The sequence below is a fragment of the Phyllostomus discolor genome, chromosome 5, assembly GCF_004126475.2.
Source record: "Phyllostomus discolor isolate MPI-MPIP mPhyDis1 chromosome 5, mPhyDis1.pri.v3, whole genome shotgun sequence".
Classification (NCBI taxonomy): domain Eukaryota; kingdom Metazoa; phylum Chordata; class Mammalia; order Chiroptera; family Phyllostomidae; genus Phyllostomus; species Phyllostomus discolor.
The window spans coordinates 21,130,900-21,141,484 of NC_040907.2; positions in this window are offsets into that span (position 1 = coordinate 21,130,900).

The window sequence follows — 10,585 nt, forward strand, 5'->3', positions numbered from 1 at the left end:
TACAAATTCCTTAATCTAGCATTTAATGCTCTTTGTAAGCTAATAAACTTTATTCCCAGATCCACCTCCCATTATATCTTCCTGGTAGCTTGGTTATTTAGAATTTGTGGGAGGAGGCCCAGCATTTTTTTTTGGAGGGGGCGGGGTTGGAAGTGCATTTTTTGTGCTGGTTCCCTACTCTCCTGGCTGCGGGAGGATCTGGATTCCGCCTTCCAAATGGGAGGCAGGCAAGCAACAAAAGAAAAAAAAAAGTCTTACGATAGACCTTTATATCTCCATGAAAAATAACCAAAAGTAGGCATCCTCAGCACTTGGTTTCCAATCTTAAGGTTACCTATATAGTTCACATTCCAGACAGTATGGAGGAAAAAGGAAGGTCCACCTTTTTCTTTTTAAGAAAACACAGTCACATGGCCATACTGGGAAATGTAGTCTTTTAACTGGGCACAATGTGCCCCTAAAAATAGGGGCTTTATTATGAATGAAGAATAGTAGAATGACTATTGGAAGGTAACCACTGTCTTTTTCATGGGTGATATTTAAAACCATAAGAAAGATCCCTAGGGCCCTGGCAGGTTAGTTCAGTTGGTTAGAGCAATGTCCTGATACACCAAGGTTGCAGGTTCGATCCCTAGTCAGGGCACATACAAGAATCAACCAATGAATGCATAAATAAGTGGACCAACAAGTTGATCTCTCTCTGTCATCAATAAATTAAAATAAAATAATTGTAAAAAGGTCCCTAGGAATAAGCCCTGAAAAAACTTAAAAATTTTAAGGCAAAACAGAAGGGACAGCAAAAGAAACTAAGAAGCAGAGTTTGTGAAATAGGAAAAAATCCAAGCAGGTATGATGCTATAGACATCAAGAAAAAATGTTTCCAGGGTTGAAGTTGTCATTTGTGACAAAAGCTGCTGAGAAATCCAGACAGATAAAAACAAAGAAGGGAACACCGATTTTGGCAATACCAAAGAGATTTCTGTGAGAAGGAATATTGCTCCTCAAGGAGGAAGGAGGTCTGATGTTGGATGGCTAAAACAATGAATTTCTATACATTGCTCAGAGTAGGCTAGGCTCTGCGGTGGTAATGAGCAACTGTAAATCTCAATGGCTTAAGACAACAATGGTATATTTTTGCCCACTCACACAAAATCTGCTGTGGGCTCAGGCACTTTCCAGGATAGCTCTCCTTCACTCCACTGGGTAACTCAGATATTTGAACCACTTACATCCCTGGCTCCACCACCTCCACGTGAGACTTTCAGGACTGGCTCAATAGTGGAAAGAGAGCTGGAGAGTCGAGTGCCAGCAATTAAACACTTCAGCATGGAAATGATGTGTTACTTCTACTCACAGACTATTGGCCAGAACTTGTTATATGGGCCCAAGTTCCCTGTAGCCATTTTTTGAACTCTGTTCTTAGTGCCCAATCATCAATGGAAGGGCCTTCTGGGAGGTGTGTGCTTGTGGTGGGGATGAAGAGTTGGGGAGAGGGCTGCCTCGTTGGTTGAGTCAGATTGTGTCAAAGGAGGTGGGGACCCCTGACTCTAGGCAGACCCAGATGGCTTTTAGGTGCTTTCCCTGGGCAGCTGACAGGAATAGCTGTCAGAATCCTAGCTTGCTGAAAAGCTCAACATACTAAATGTTAGTTTTGGCTCCAGCTCCCAAACAAACTCTACTCAGCTCAAAGCTGCCACCATCAGTGCTTTGGAAGAAAACTGACCTCTGATAAATGCCACCGGACTTTGCAATGCCCGCATTTCTACTGGTGTTTTTCTCTCCTGAATCCATCACCCTTGAATCAAGGGACTAAAGCAGTTCCTCCTAGTTTTTCTTCTGTGTCTCCTCTTGATAGAAACCGAGTAATGACTCAGGGAAACGGCAGGAGAGAGAGAAAGAAAGAAAGATTCTTACTCGTCTATTCACTCACTCAGTAAAGATTTATTATGTTTTGTGCTAGGCCCTTTGCCAGGCAGTGGGGTCATGGAGATAACATAGTTTACGGGGGATTACAGACAAGAAAGCAGGTCACTGGGATACTAGGTGATGGGGACATGTACAAAAAACTGTGACAGGCCAGAGGAGGCCATGGCAAGCCTTGCTCAGGGTGGTCAGGGATGGCTTTCCTGAGCAAGAGCTCTTTAGACAAGTAGGAGCGGACAAGTTGTTCCAAACTGAGGGAGTCCGGAGGGAAGGCAAAGGGTACAAACACAGGATCAGTCTGAAGAAATGTGAACAGCAGGGTGTGACGGGGGAGAGAATGGAAGGATGCACAAGAGAAGAGAGAATAGAATGGTTCTTCATTATGACTCCATTGGACACAAGGAAAGAAGCCCAGATATGGACTAGTGAAGGGGACCAAAATATGCCCTTTGGGATATTGATTTTATGCTAGTTATTAAGAAACAAAGACTCAGAAAAACCTGGGACCCTCCCCCTTCCCTGCATAAAGGGATTCAGATAGAAAAACCTGCTCAGAGGAAGGAAGTGTCACCTTAGCATCATAACATAAACTAGGTGTGGCAGACAAAGAGAAATCTAGCAAGGTCTGTTTCTGTGTCCCATGGTTTCTAGGTGGGCCGCCAAGAGTTTAAAATGTTTGCTCTTTCTCATGTTCCTGTAAACTACTTGCTTTATTATTGAAATCTCAGACCCCCTTCCTTTGTCCAGAATAGCATATAAACATAACCGTCCAATGACTCTGTGGGTCTCATATTCTTATGACACCTCCACATATTTGTAATAAATTTTGGACATTTTATTCCTGTTAATCTGTCTTGTATTAATTTATTAGTCCAGCAACAAGACCTCAGAAGGTGGGAGGAAAGTAATTTTTTTTTACCTTCCCACACTAGCCTAAGACAAAAGCATGATTTTTGGCTCATGTTACTTTTAAGACAAGTACTATGGCAACTAGGCCCTCGGTCACAGGCGTGGGCTGCCACTATGGACAGTCCCCACCTGGACCACGCGGTTGGAGCAGGGCAGGAGCGATTCTTGTGTTTTCACAGGAAGGGAGGGGCCGAACATGAGCAGGTGAAACATGAAATGCTCACCGGGGATAGGCTGGAAGCAGGTCACCAGGTGCCTGGAGCACCAGGCTGAGGATCTCAGCCATTGTTCTGGTAGGTAGTGGGCATTGTGGGAACATTTGCTCCCAGAGAGCCTTATGTACAATGAAGTTGGTCTGCAGAACCTGTCTTTCTTTACTTAAGGCTGTACTTTTGAGTTTTCTCTTGCCTGTCGAGGTTGCTCTGAAAGCTAATTTTAATCAGATGTTACCTGGAGAGTGAGTGATCTCTACCTGTTGTGACCCCTGCTTTTCCCGTCTGGATCAGGAGTGGTGAATGCCACTGAGTCTAGTCTTCCGATCTGAGTGCCTGTCTCCTGGATCTCCGGGCACTTTCTCCTGGCCGCCTGACTCAGTGAATGGCCCCCTCATCCACCTGGAAGTACTCCTGCCCCTGGTCCCCAAGTCCAGGTCTTATTTTTCTCCAAAGTGGTTCTGGAACCTCCAAAGTGCTTATAGAACCTTTCCCTGGTTCAGACCTCATTGTCTCTTTTGTCTGGACTTGGTCCCCGCTCCTCAACTGGTTTCTCTTGTTAAAACATCAGCTCCTGTTGTTACCAGACAGGGAGCCTGACCCTGAGCGGGTCTGTCTGGAGCCAGCCAATAGTGTGTGAGTTCTTGACTTCATGTAGGAAAGATGTTACAACACTAGCCCAAGTGACCACTAGGATGTTTATTAAAGCTGGGGACTGAAACAGGGAAGGGCCTCACACAGAAGAAGCAAGAGGAGAGCCGAGGCTGAGCTGCCTTAGCTCCCTGGGAGGTCAGAGACGAGGGGGCCGTGGAGACAGGTTCAGGGGGTTAGCCTGGATGAGCTGCTGCTGCCCATTGCTTCCTAGATTGCAAGTCTCAGGGTCCCTTAGCATTTAGGAGATGTGTGTCTGTCAGCGGAGAAGAGGGGACAGGGAATGGCACAGCTGCTTCCCAGAGGGAGAGCAAGAACATCGGTCCTTTGTCTTGAGGCTTTTATCTTTTTCTTGCAGGCAGGAATCTTAGGGGAGGTCTCTGGAGAGGGTTTCAGCAGAATATTCATCAGTGTCCCAGGTGTGCCATTTCAGGATCCTGGTCTCCATAGCACTGCCCACCTGATTTTGCTGCTTTTCTGGTCCTGGAGCTGAAATACACCTTAGGCCTTTATGTTATCTCTGGGGAGGTGATCTTGTGTATCTGGCTGTAAATCACTTGGCTAGTTTGTCCAGCTATCTGTCTCAGTTCCCTCTTCCACTTGCCAAGGAATTTTCCTGCCTTCTTACTGTCCTGTGTCAATGTGAACTCCTAATTTAAAACTTCCTACAGTTCCCACGGCCAGCCTCATCTCCATCCATGCGTCCTGGAATTGAGCCATTTGTGCTGCCTGATGTTGTCTCACCGTGCTCACAGTGATCAAGCCCAGTTCTTTGTAAATGCTGGTTTCTCTGCCCGTAAGGCCCTTCCTATCCTGCTCTACTTGTTGTAATCCCGTGCATACTTCCAGGCTCATGTCCATGGTCACTGCCCTCCTTTTTACAGCCAGATCCACCTCTTGGCCTCTTTTGTGTTCTCAGGGTACTGTGTAGGTAACTCTACTGTCACACCTATTACAAGGATGGCCACGTAATTTACTGCCCAAACCCAGGACACTCTTGAGAATGAAAGTACACGCCATTATCAATTGTTCTGGTTCAAAAGTTACCAACTGATCTGTTCCAGGAAAACTAGAAGGTATGGTCAACCACCTACATCAACATTGTCATAAAACCTGGCACTTGGTAATTTCATTTATCTCATTCCTGTTTCAGCCCTTTATGATAGTATTATTATTCCCATTTTTGAGATGAAAAGATGGAGCCTCAGAAAGAGAGCGGAGACCTGTGGTCCCAACAGCCAAAAGGCGGCAGAGCTAGCCTGGGAAGCCACATTATGGGGTTCCAGATCTTGGACTCTTCTGACTCTAGAGGTTGGTGTGACCACCACACCTGACCTGTCCAGTGCCGCAGAGTCTCATTGTCTAGGTGAGCCTTGTGTGGTCCCCCCAGATGAAGGAGGAAGGTAGAACAGGGGCCTTAATCGTTTTGCACGGGGGCCCCTCCCAAGGGCTCGTGCAGAAAAGGTTCAGGGCATGTTTGTTGGGTAAATGACTTCGTGAGGACAGAACTGTGTGTTTCACCTTAAAATCTGTACATCCCCTTCCCCACTTAATGCCTAGCACAGGACTTACTACGCATCTATTTATTACTCATTAATGTTTATTAAGCACCTATTATGTACCTGGTAGTGTGTTGGTGAATGAAATAGACAAGGTCTTTTTTCAATGACCTTACAGCCCAGGGGGAAAACCATACAAAAAAACAATCACAAACACAGTTACAAATCAGGATAAATGCCAAGGGGGGAAAAACTGAGTATGGAGGTTTAGGGAATATTTTGGAGGTAAATTTAATAGGTGTTGGGCATAGATTTGATGGCTGACAGTGAGATGGCGATGACTTGGGTTTCTACTTAAAATGGATGGGGACACAAAGAGGGAGCTGCTGGGGGGATTAATAATGTTGATTTGGATGTGTGGGGTTTGAGGTATCTGTGGGATTTCTGCTGTAATCTTTCCCACCTCCAGCCAGGTTAATTGATTTGTTCAAAACTGCAAAATTGTGGCATGTAAAAGAAACCTCCTTCAGTTAGCTCAAACAAAGCTGGCCTCCCGGTAGCACGGTAGGAAAAGGGACAGGTGGGGAGGATGCAGGGGAGAAGCGGGGAAGGGATACGATCATGGAGACAGTCAGACCTCCCAAGCTGCAGTGAGGACCATGGCGGGCAGCCAGGGACAAGGGTACAGGTTGTAGAGAGAGCCAGCCCCCTCCCCTCTCCGCGCTGCGCCAGCGCACTCAGCCTCGGGCACGGAACCAGGGGAAAGGGGGCTGCTCTGTGCCGGGAAATCCGAGCAGCCCCGGCAGTCTGCGCTGTGTGACTCGCCAATCCAGCTGTGCCTGGTGGCTGCACCACGTGACCAGCCTCCCCTCATCTCCCACCCTCTGTCTTCCAGGGAAGACCGGCATCCCCGCAATCCCGCCCCCGCCCTCCGGTGCGCCAGCCTTCTGAAGGGCTTTCAGCGAATGGCCGGGATTCCGCCGCAGTCCGCTGCAGCGCGCGGGGAGGGGAGGGGAGGGAATGGGAGGTAGTGAGTTGCAGCTGCAGCGCCTGCAGCATTTTGTGGCAAGGTCAAACATACCCACTCTCAGGCAAGGCTGCCTCCGAATCCCTCCCTTGCGTTCTCCCAGCCATTCCCACGGCCTGTGCCACGAGTCCGGCTGCAGCATCCCTGGCCTTCTGGACCACTGACCTAGCCTCTCTCCTTGGGCTTCCTGTGAGGACAGGGCTGGGGCAGGCGGTAGGGGCTAGGGTGGGGGGACAGAAGATGGGAAGGTTACAATCTATCCTTCCCCATGAGCTTCCCAGCTGCTTTTCTCCCCACAATGCTTTAAACCCCACACTGGCTCCCAGTGCCCCATGAGAGCATTAATGTATTTCATAACCGAGTCCCACCTTAACCCTTTCCAGTCCCACCACCCTCTTGCACCAGCACTCCAGTCCCTCTGGACTGCTTACCCTTTCAAGAACAGCCATCACTTGCTACCTTAAGTGACTACTTTTTAAAAAAAATCTTCACCGTTGGACATGCTTATTGATTTTAGAGAAGAGGAAAGGGAGGGAGAGAGAGAGGGAGAAAAACATCAATGTGAAAGAGAAACAGCCATGGGTTGCTTCTTCTAGGTGGCCCAACCAGGATGATCAGATGGAACTTGCAACCTAGGCATGTGCCCTGACCAGGAATTGAACCTGCGACCTTTCAACCAGGGCTTAAGTGACTATTCTTGCTGTACCTGCTGCCTAAGGTGCCCTTTTTTGAACTTAGTGAATTCATAGACCCAACTTTAAAGTAATGCAATGGAGGGTGAAAACTGGCACTGAAATGTCCCCTAGCAAAGGTCACAAAACCGAAAGCCTGCAGGGGTCCAGCAGGAGAAATAAACAAGGCCAGTGTGTAGGGGCATGAACGACAGCGACCCTACTCTGCACGCAGGCCAACGTGCTCCTCGGGAGGAATGTGGGTCCTGTGATGCCAGCTCCAGATTTTTCTGTGTAATCTCTCAATTTTCAAGTGTTGATTTGATTTTTAAAACATCCCCGTAGACCAGACGCAGGTCAGAAATCCTCAGGGCATGATCACCTCTCTTAGGGAGGAGGATGACTTCCACTGAGAAAATAACTCTGGAAAACTGTTTAAGGGGAAGCTGCGTTTGAGGTTCTGAGAGGCATCTTTTGTGGAGGCAACAGGGAAGAGGGCTCGGATTTGCATGCTTTAAACTACCGAGGACTGGAGAATCTTCCCAGAAACTGGAGGACTGGATTTGGGAAGTGGGCGGGGAAGAAGGCTGGAGGCTGAGGGGTGGGGGTGGGGAGGTTGGGGGAGGGTTCAGGAAGCTAGCCAACGTGGCTCACCCAACCGCATTGACTACCATAAATGACAGCGAACATGTCTTCCCGTCCTTGTAGGGGTTTCAGGAAGGCCTGCGAGGGGACCTCTGGTGCTTTGTCTTGCTGAGGGGTGGCGGGGGTAGGGTAAGATAGGAAGGGAAGCCAACACCAGAATGGGATAATACCTGCAGTGGAGATGGGAGAGCTCCTTAGGAAGAGATTAGGGAGACAATAGCCAAACAAAGGCAGATGCCCATTACCAGGCGCCAGGAGCTGGCCCAGGGCTGAGAGTCTGGGGGCAGTGTACAAACAGAAGAGCCAGCTGAGGCTGCATTGGGAACCAGGGTATTTTTAGTTCACCCTGAGGTTTTCTGTAGCTATGATGTTATCTCCTTCTGTCCCCCATCCCTAGAAATCTTCAAAAAATTCTCTATATGCACTGAGGCTGCCCTGACTTTGTGAAAATGGGGTGTTTGTGCAAACGGCTGAAGGGGCCAGATTTTACACTTGCGTTGGCGGAGTGCTGACCAAAGACAGTGCAGTCTGAAGCAGAAGCTGAGCCAGGATTCATACAACCTCCCAGGAATACGCAGTAATCTTGGAGAGGGTTTTGGAGTGGGTGCTTAGGCTCATCCTGAGACAGGACAGTGAGAAGACAGGAAAAGTCCTTGGCTAGTGGAACAGGGAAACTGAGACAGACAGCTGAACACAGCAATTTACAGCCAGGGGCAGATGGTCACCAGGGCAGAAGGCCCCAGTGCCTGGCAGGGGGCAAAACTGGGAAAACAAGGACCTTCACCTCCAGGGTAACCTCTCCCCTCCTGACCTTTGCTCCCTGGAGATAACATCCAGGCCTCAGTTGTGTTTCAGCTCCAGGCTGGGAAAAGCAACTAAACCGGGTGGGCAACGCCAGAGCCAACTGCAATGACTAAAGACCCCCTGCCCTGCCACTGACCAATCAGCGGAGACGATGACCCTGAAAGGGCACACCTGGAAAACTGATGAATCCCTGGCACCTCCCCTGAGGCTCCCACTTGCAAGGGATGGAGAAAAGCCTCAAGACAAAGGGCCCATGCTCTGGCTCTCCTTCTGGGGAGCAGCCCGTGCCATTTCCTTTCCCTTCTTCTTTCCTCACTTCTTTCCCCACAGGCACGTGTCTCCTAAACTCTAAGGCAATGGGCACCTGGCGCCTTATCCCAGGCTGATCCCCTGAACCTGTCCCCAGAGCCCCCTTTTCTCTGACCTCCCAATGAGCCAAGGCAGCCCAGCCTGGGCTCTCCTGTTGCTTCTTCTTTGCTAAGCCCTTCCTTGTTTCACTGTTCCCAGCTTTAATAAATGTTTCCTCATAGTCACCTGGACTCGCATTGTGAAATCTTTCCTCCATGAAGTCAAGAAGCCACTCAGCGACAGCTGGCCCTAGGCAGACCCGCTCAGGCCCAGGCCCCCTCTCCAGTAGCAATCCCATGATCCCAAGGGGGCAGGGGCCCCTGACTGACATCTAGGCTACAGTAAGAATTTACTTAGTGCTGACTTGTACCAAACACTGTGCTACATACGTGCTATCTCTATTATCCCCACAGTGATTGTATAAGAGAGGTACTATTACAACCCCCACTTTACAGATGAAGACATTAAGGCCCAGAGAGGTGAAGGGACTTGCCCAAAGCCACACAGATAGGAAACAGTGGGCTGGAACTGCTCTCCAGCTGATTGTCCCCAGCAGAAGGAATCGTCATCTTGTTTGGGGTTTTCATAGACAGCACTTAGTATGCAGAGTTATAGGTATTGTTTTGACGTGCACATCTGTTCTCCCCACTCATTTATAAAGGGGCAGGTACCACGCCTCTGGCAAAGAACATTCTGAGCCATCCTAAATTAAATTACAGCAGGCCAGAGGGTAGCAGGAGGAGACAGAAAGGGGTTAATCGGTTAATAACTGCAGTGTAAAACCCACGAAAAACTGCTTGTACTGCTTAGTGTATACTGGAATTAAATGAACTTCCAGGTGGCTATTTTCCAGATTATCTAAAAAGAGAATAGTCAGGTGCTCTTGACCTCCAGGAGCCTCCCGCTTCTTGTTTACCCTAGAGCTTTACGACTCAGCTGTGGACTCTGCTGGGCCTGTCCCAGCACTCGCCCTACTTCACCTTCCACCGTCCCCTTTGTCTATAGCTAACGCAGGCTCTTTCAGACCGGTCGCTTCTTCTATTCTAAGCCCTTCCTTGTCCCCCCGACCTGATGCATGAAACTGCTCGCAGCATTCCAGGACCACGGACGTGTGTTCTCTCCGACCCGGCCACAGCGCTGGTAGTTTGAACTCCCTGCTCCAAGACCTGTCTTCTTTTTTGCTAGCAATGGCCTCATAAACCCTTTCCTTTTTAAAAGGCTTTCAACCGAGGAAGTTTTTTTGTTTAATGCTACTCATTTTAAGTGCCTGGCACACAGCGGGTGCTGCTGATACATGTTAAATCAATTACTTTAAGGAAAGTCAAAAGCTGTGCCCTCAAATCTCAGATCTTTGTGCCCTTGGGCAAGTCACTCACCCTCTTCGGGCCTCAGTGTCCTCATCTGTGAAATGGTGGTTATAATCTAGACCTCAGAGGATTGCTGTGAGATTTCAGGGAATCCAGGCCAGGGAATTTCTGTAAATTGCCCCACCGCCTGCAGCCGTGGTTGCTGCTATAAAGATGGTAGCGGTAACAGGGACTGAGGGCGGAGCAGAGGAGAGAGCCAGGATCTGGAAATTCCACAACTAATTCAGACAGGAAATTCTCCGGAGGCCCAGCCGGCTTCCAATTCCCGAGACTACTGTCTCCATCCATTAATGATTGCTGGAACGCCTACTGTGTGCCAGTGCTTGATCTCATTTCACTCAAAACTCTGTAGAACAGACACCCAAATTATCTTTATTTTACAAGTGAGAAAAATGGGGTTAGAGAGAGGACGTGACTTCCCCAAGGGAAACACAGCTAGGAAGTGGCAGAGGCAGGATTTGAACTGAGATCTGTATGGTTCTAAAATCCTTGTGAAGGGGACCAAAGTTGGCCACCCCAAAATATGTCT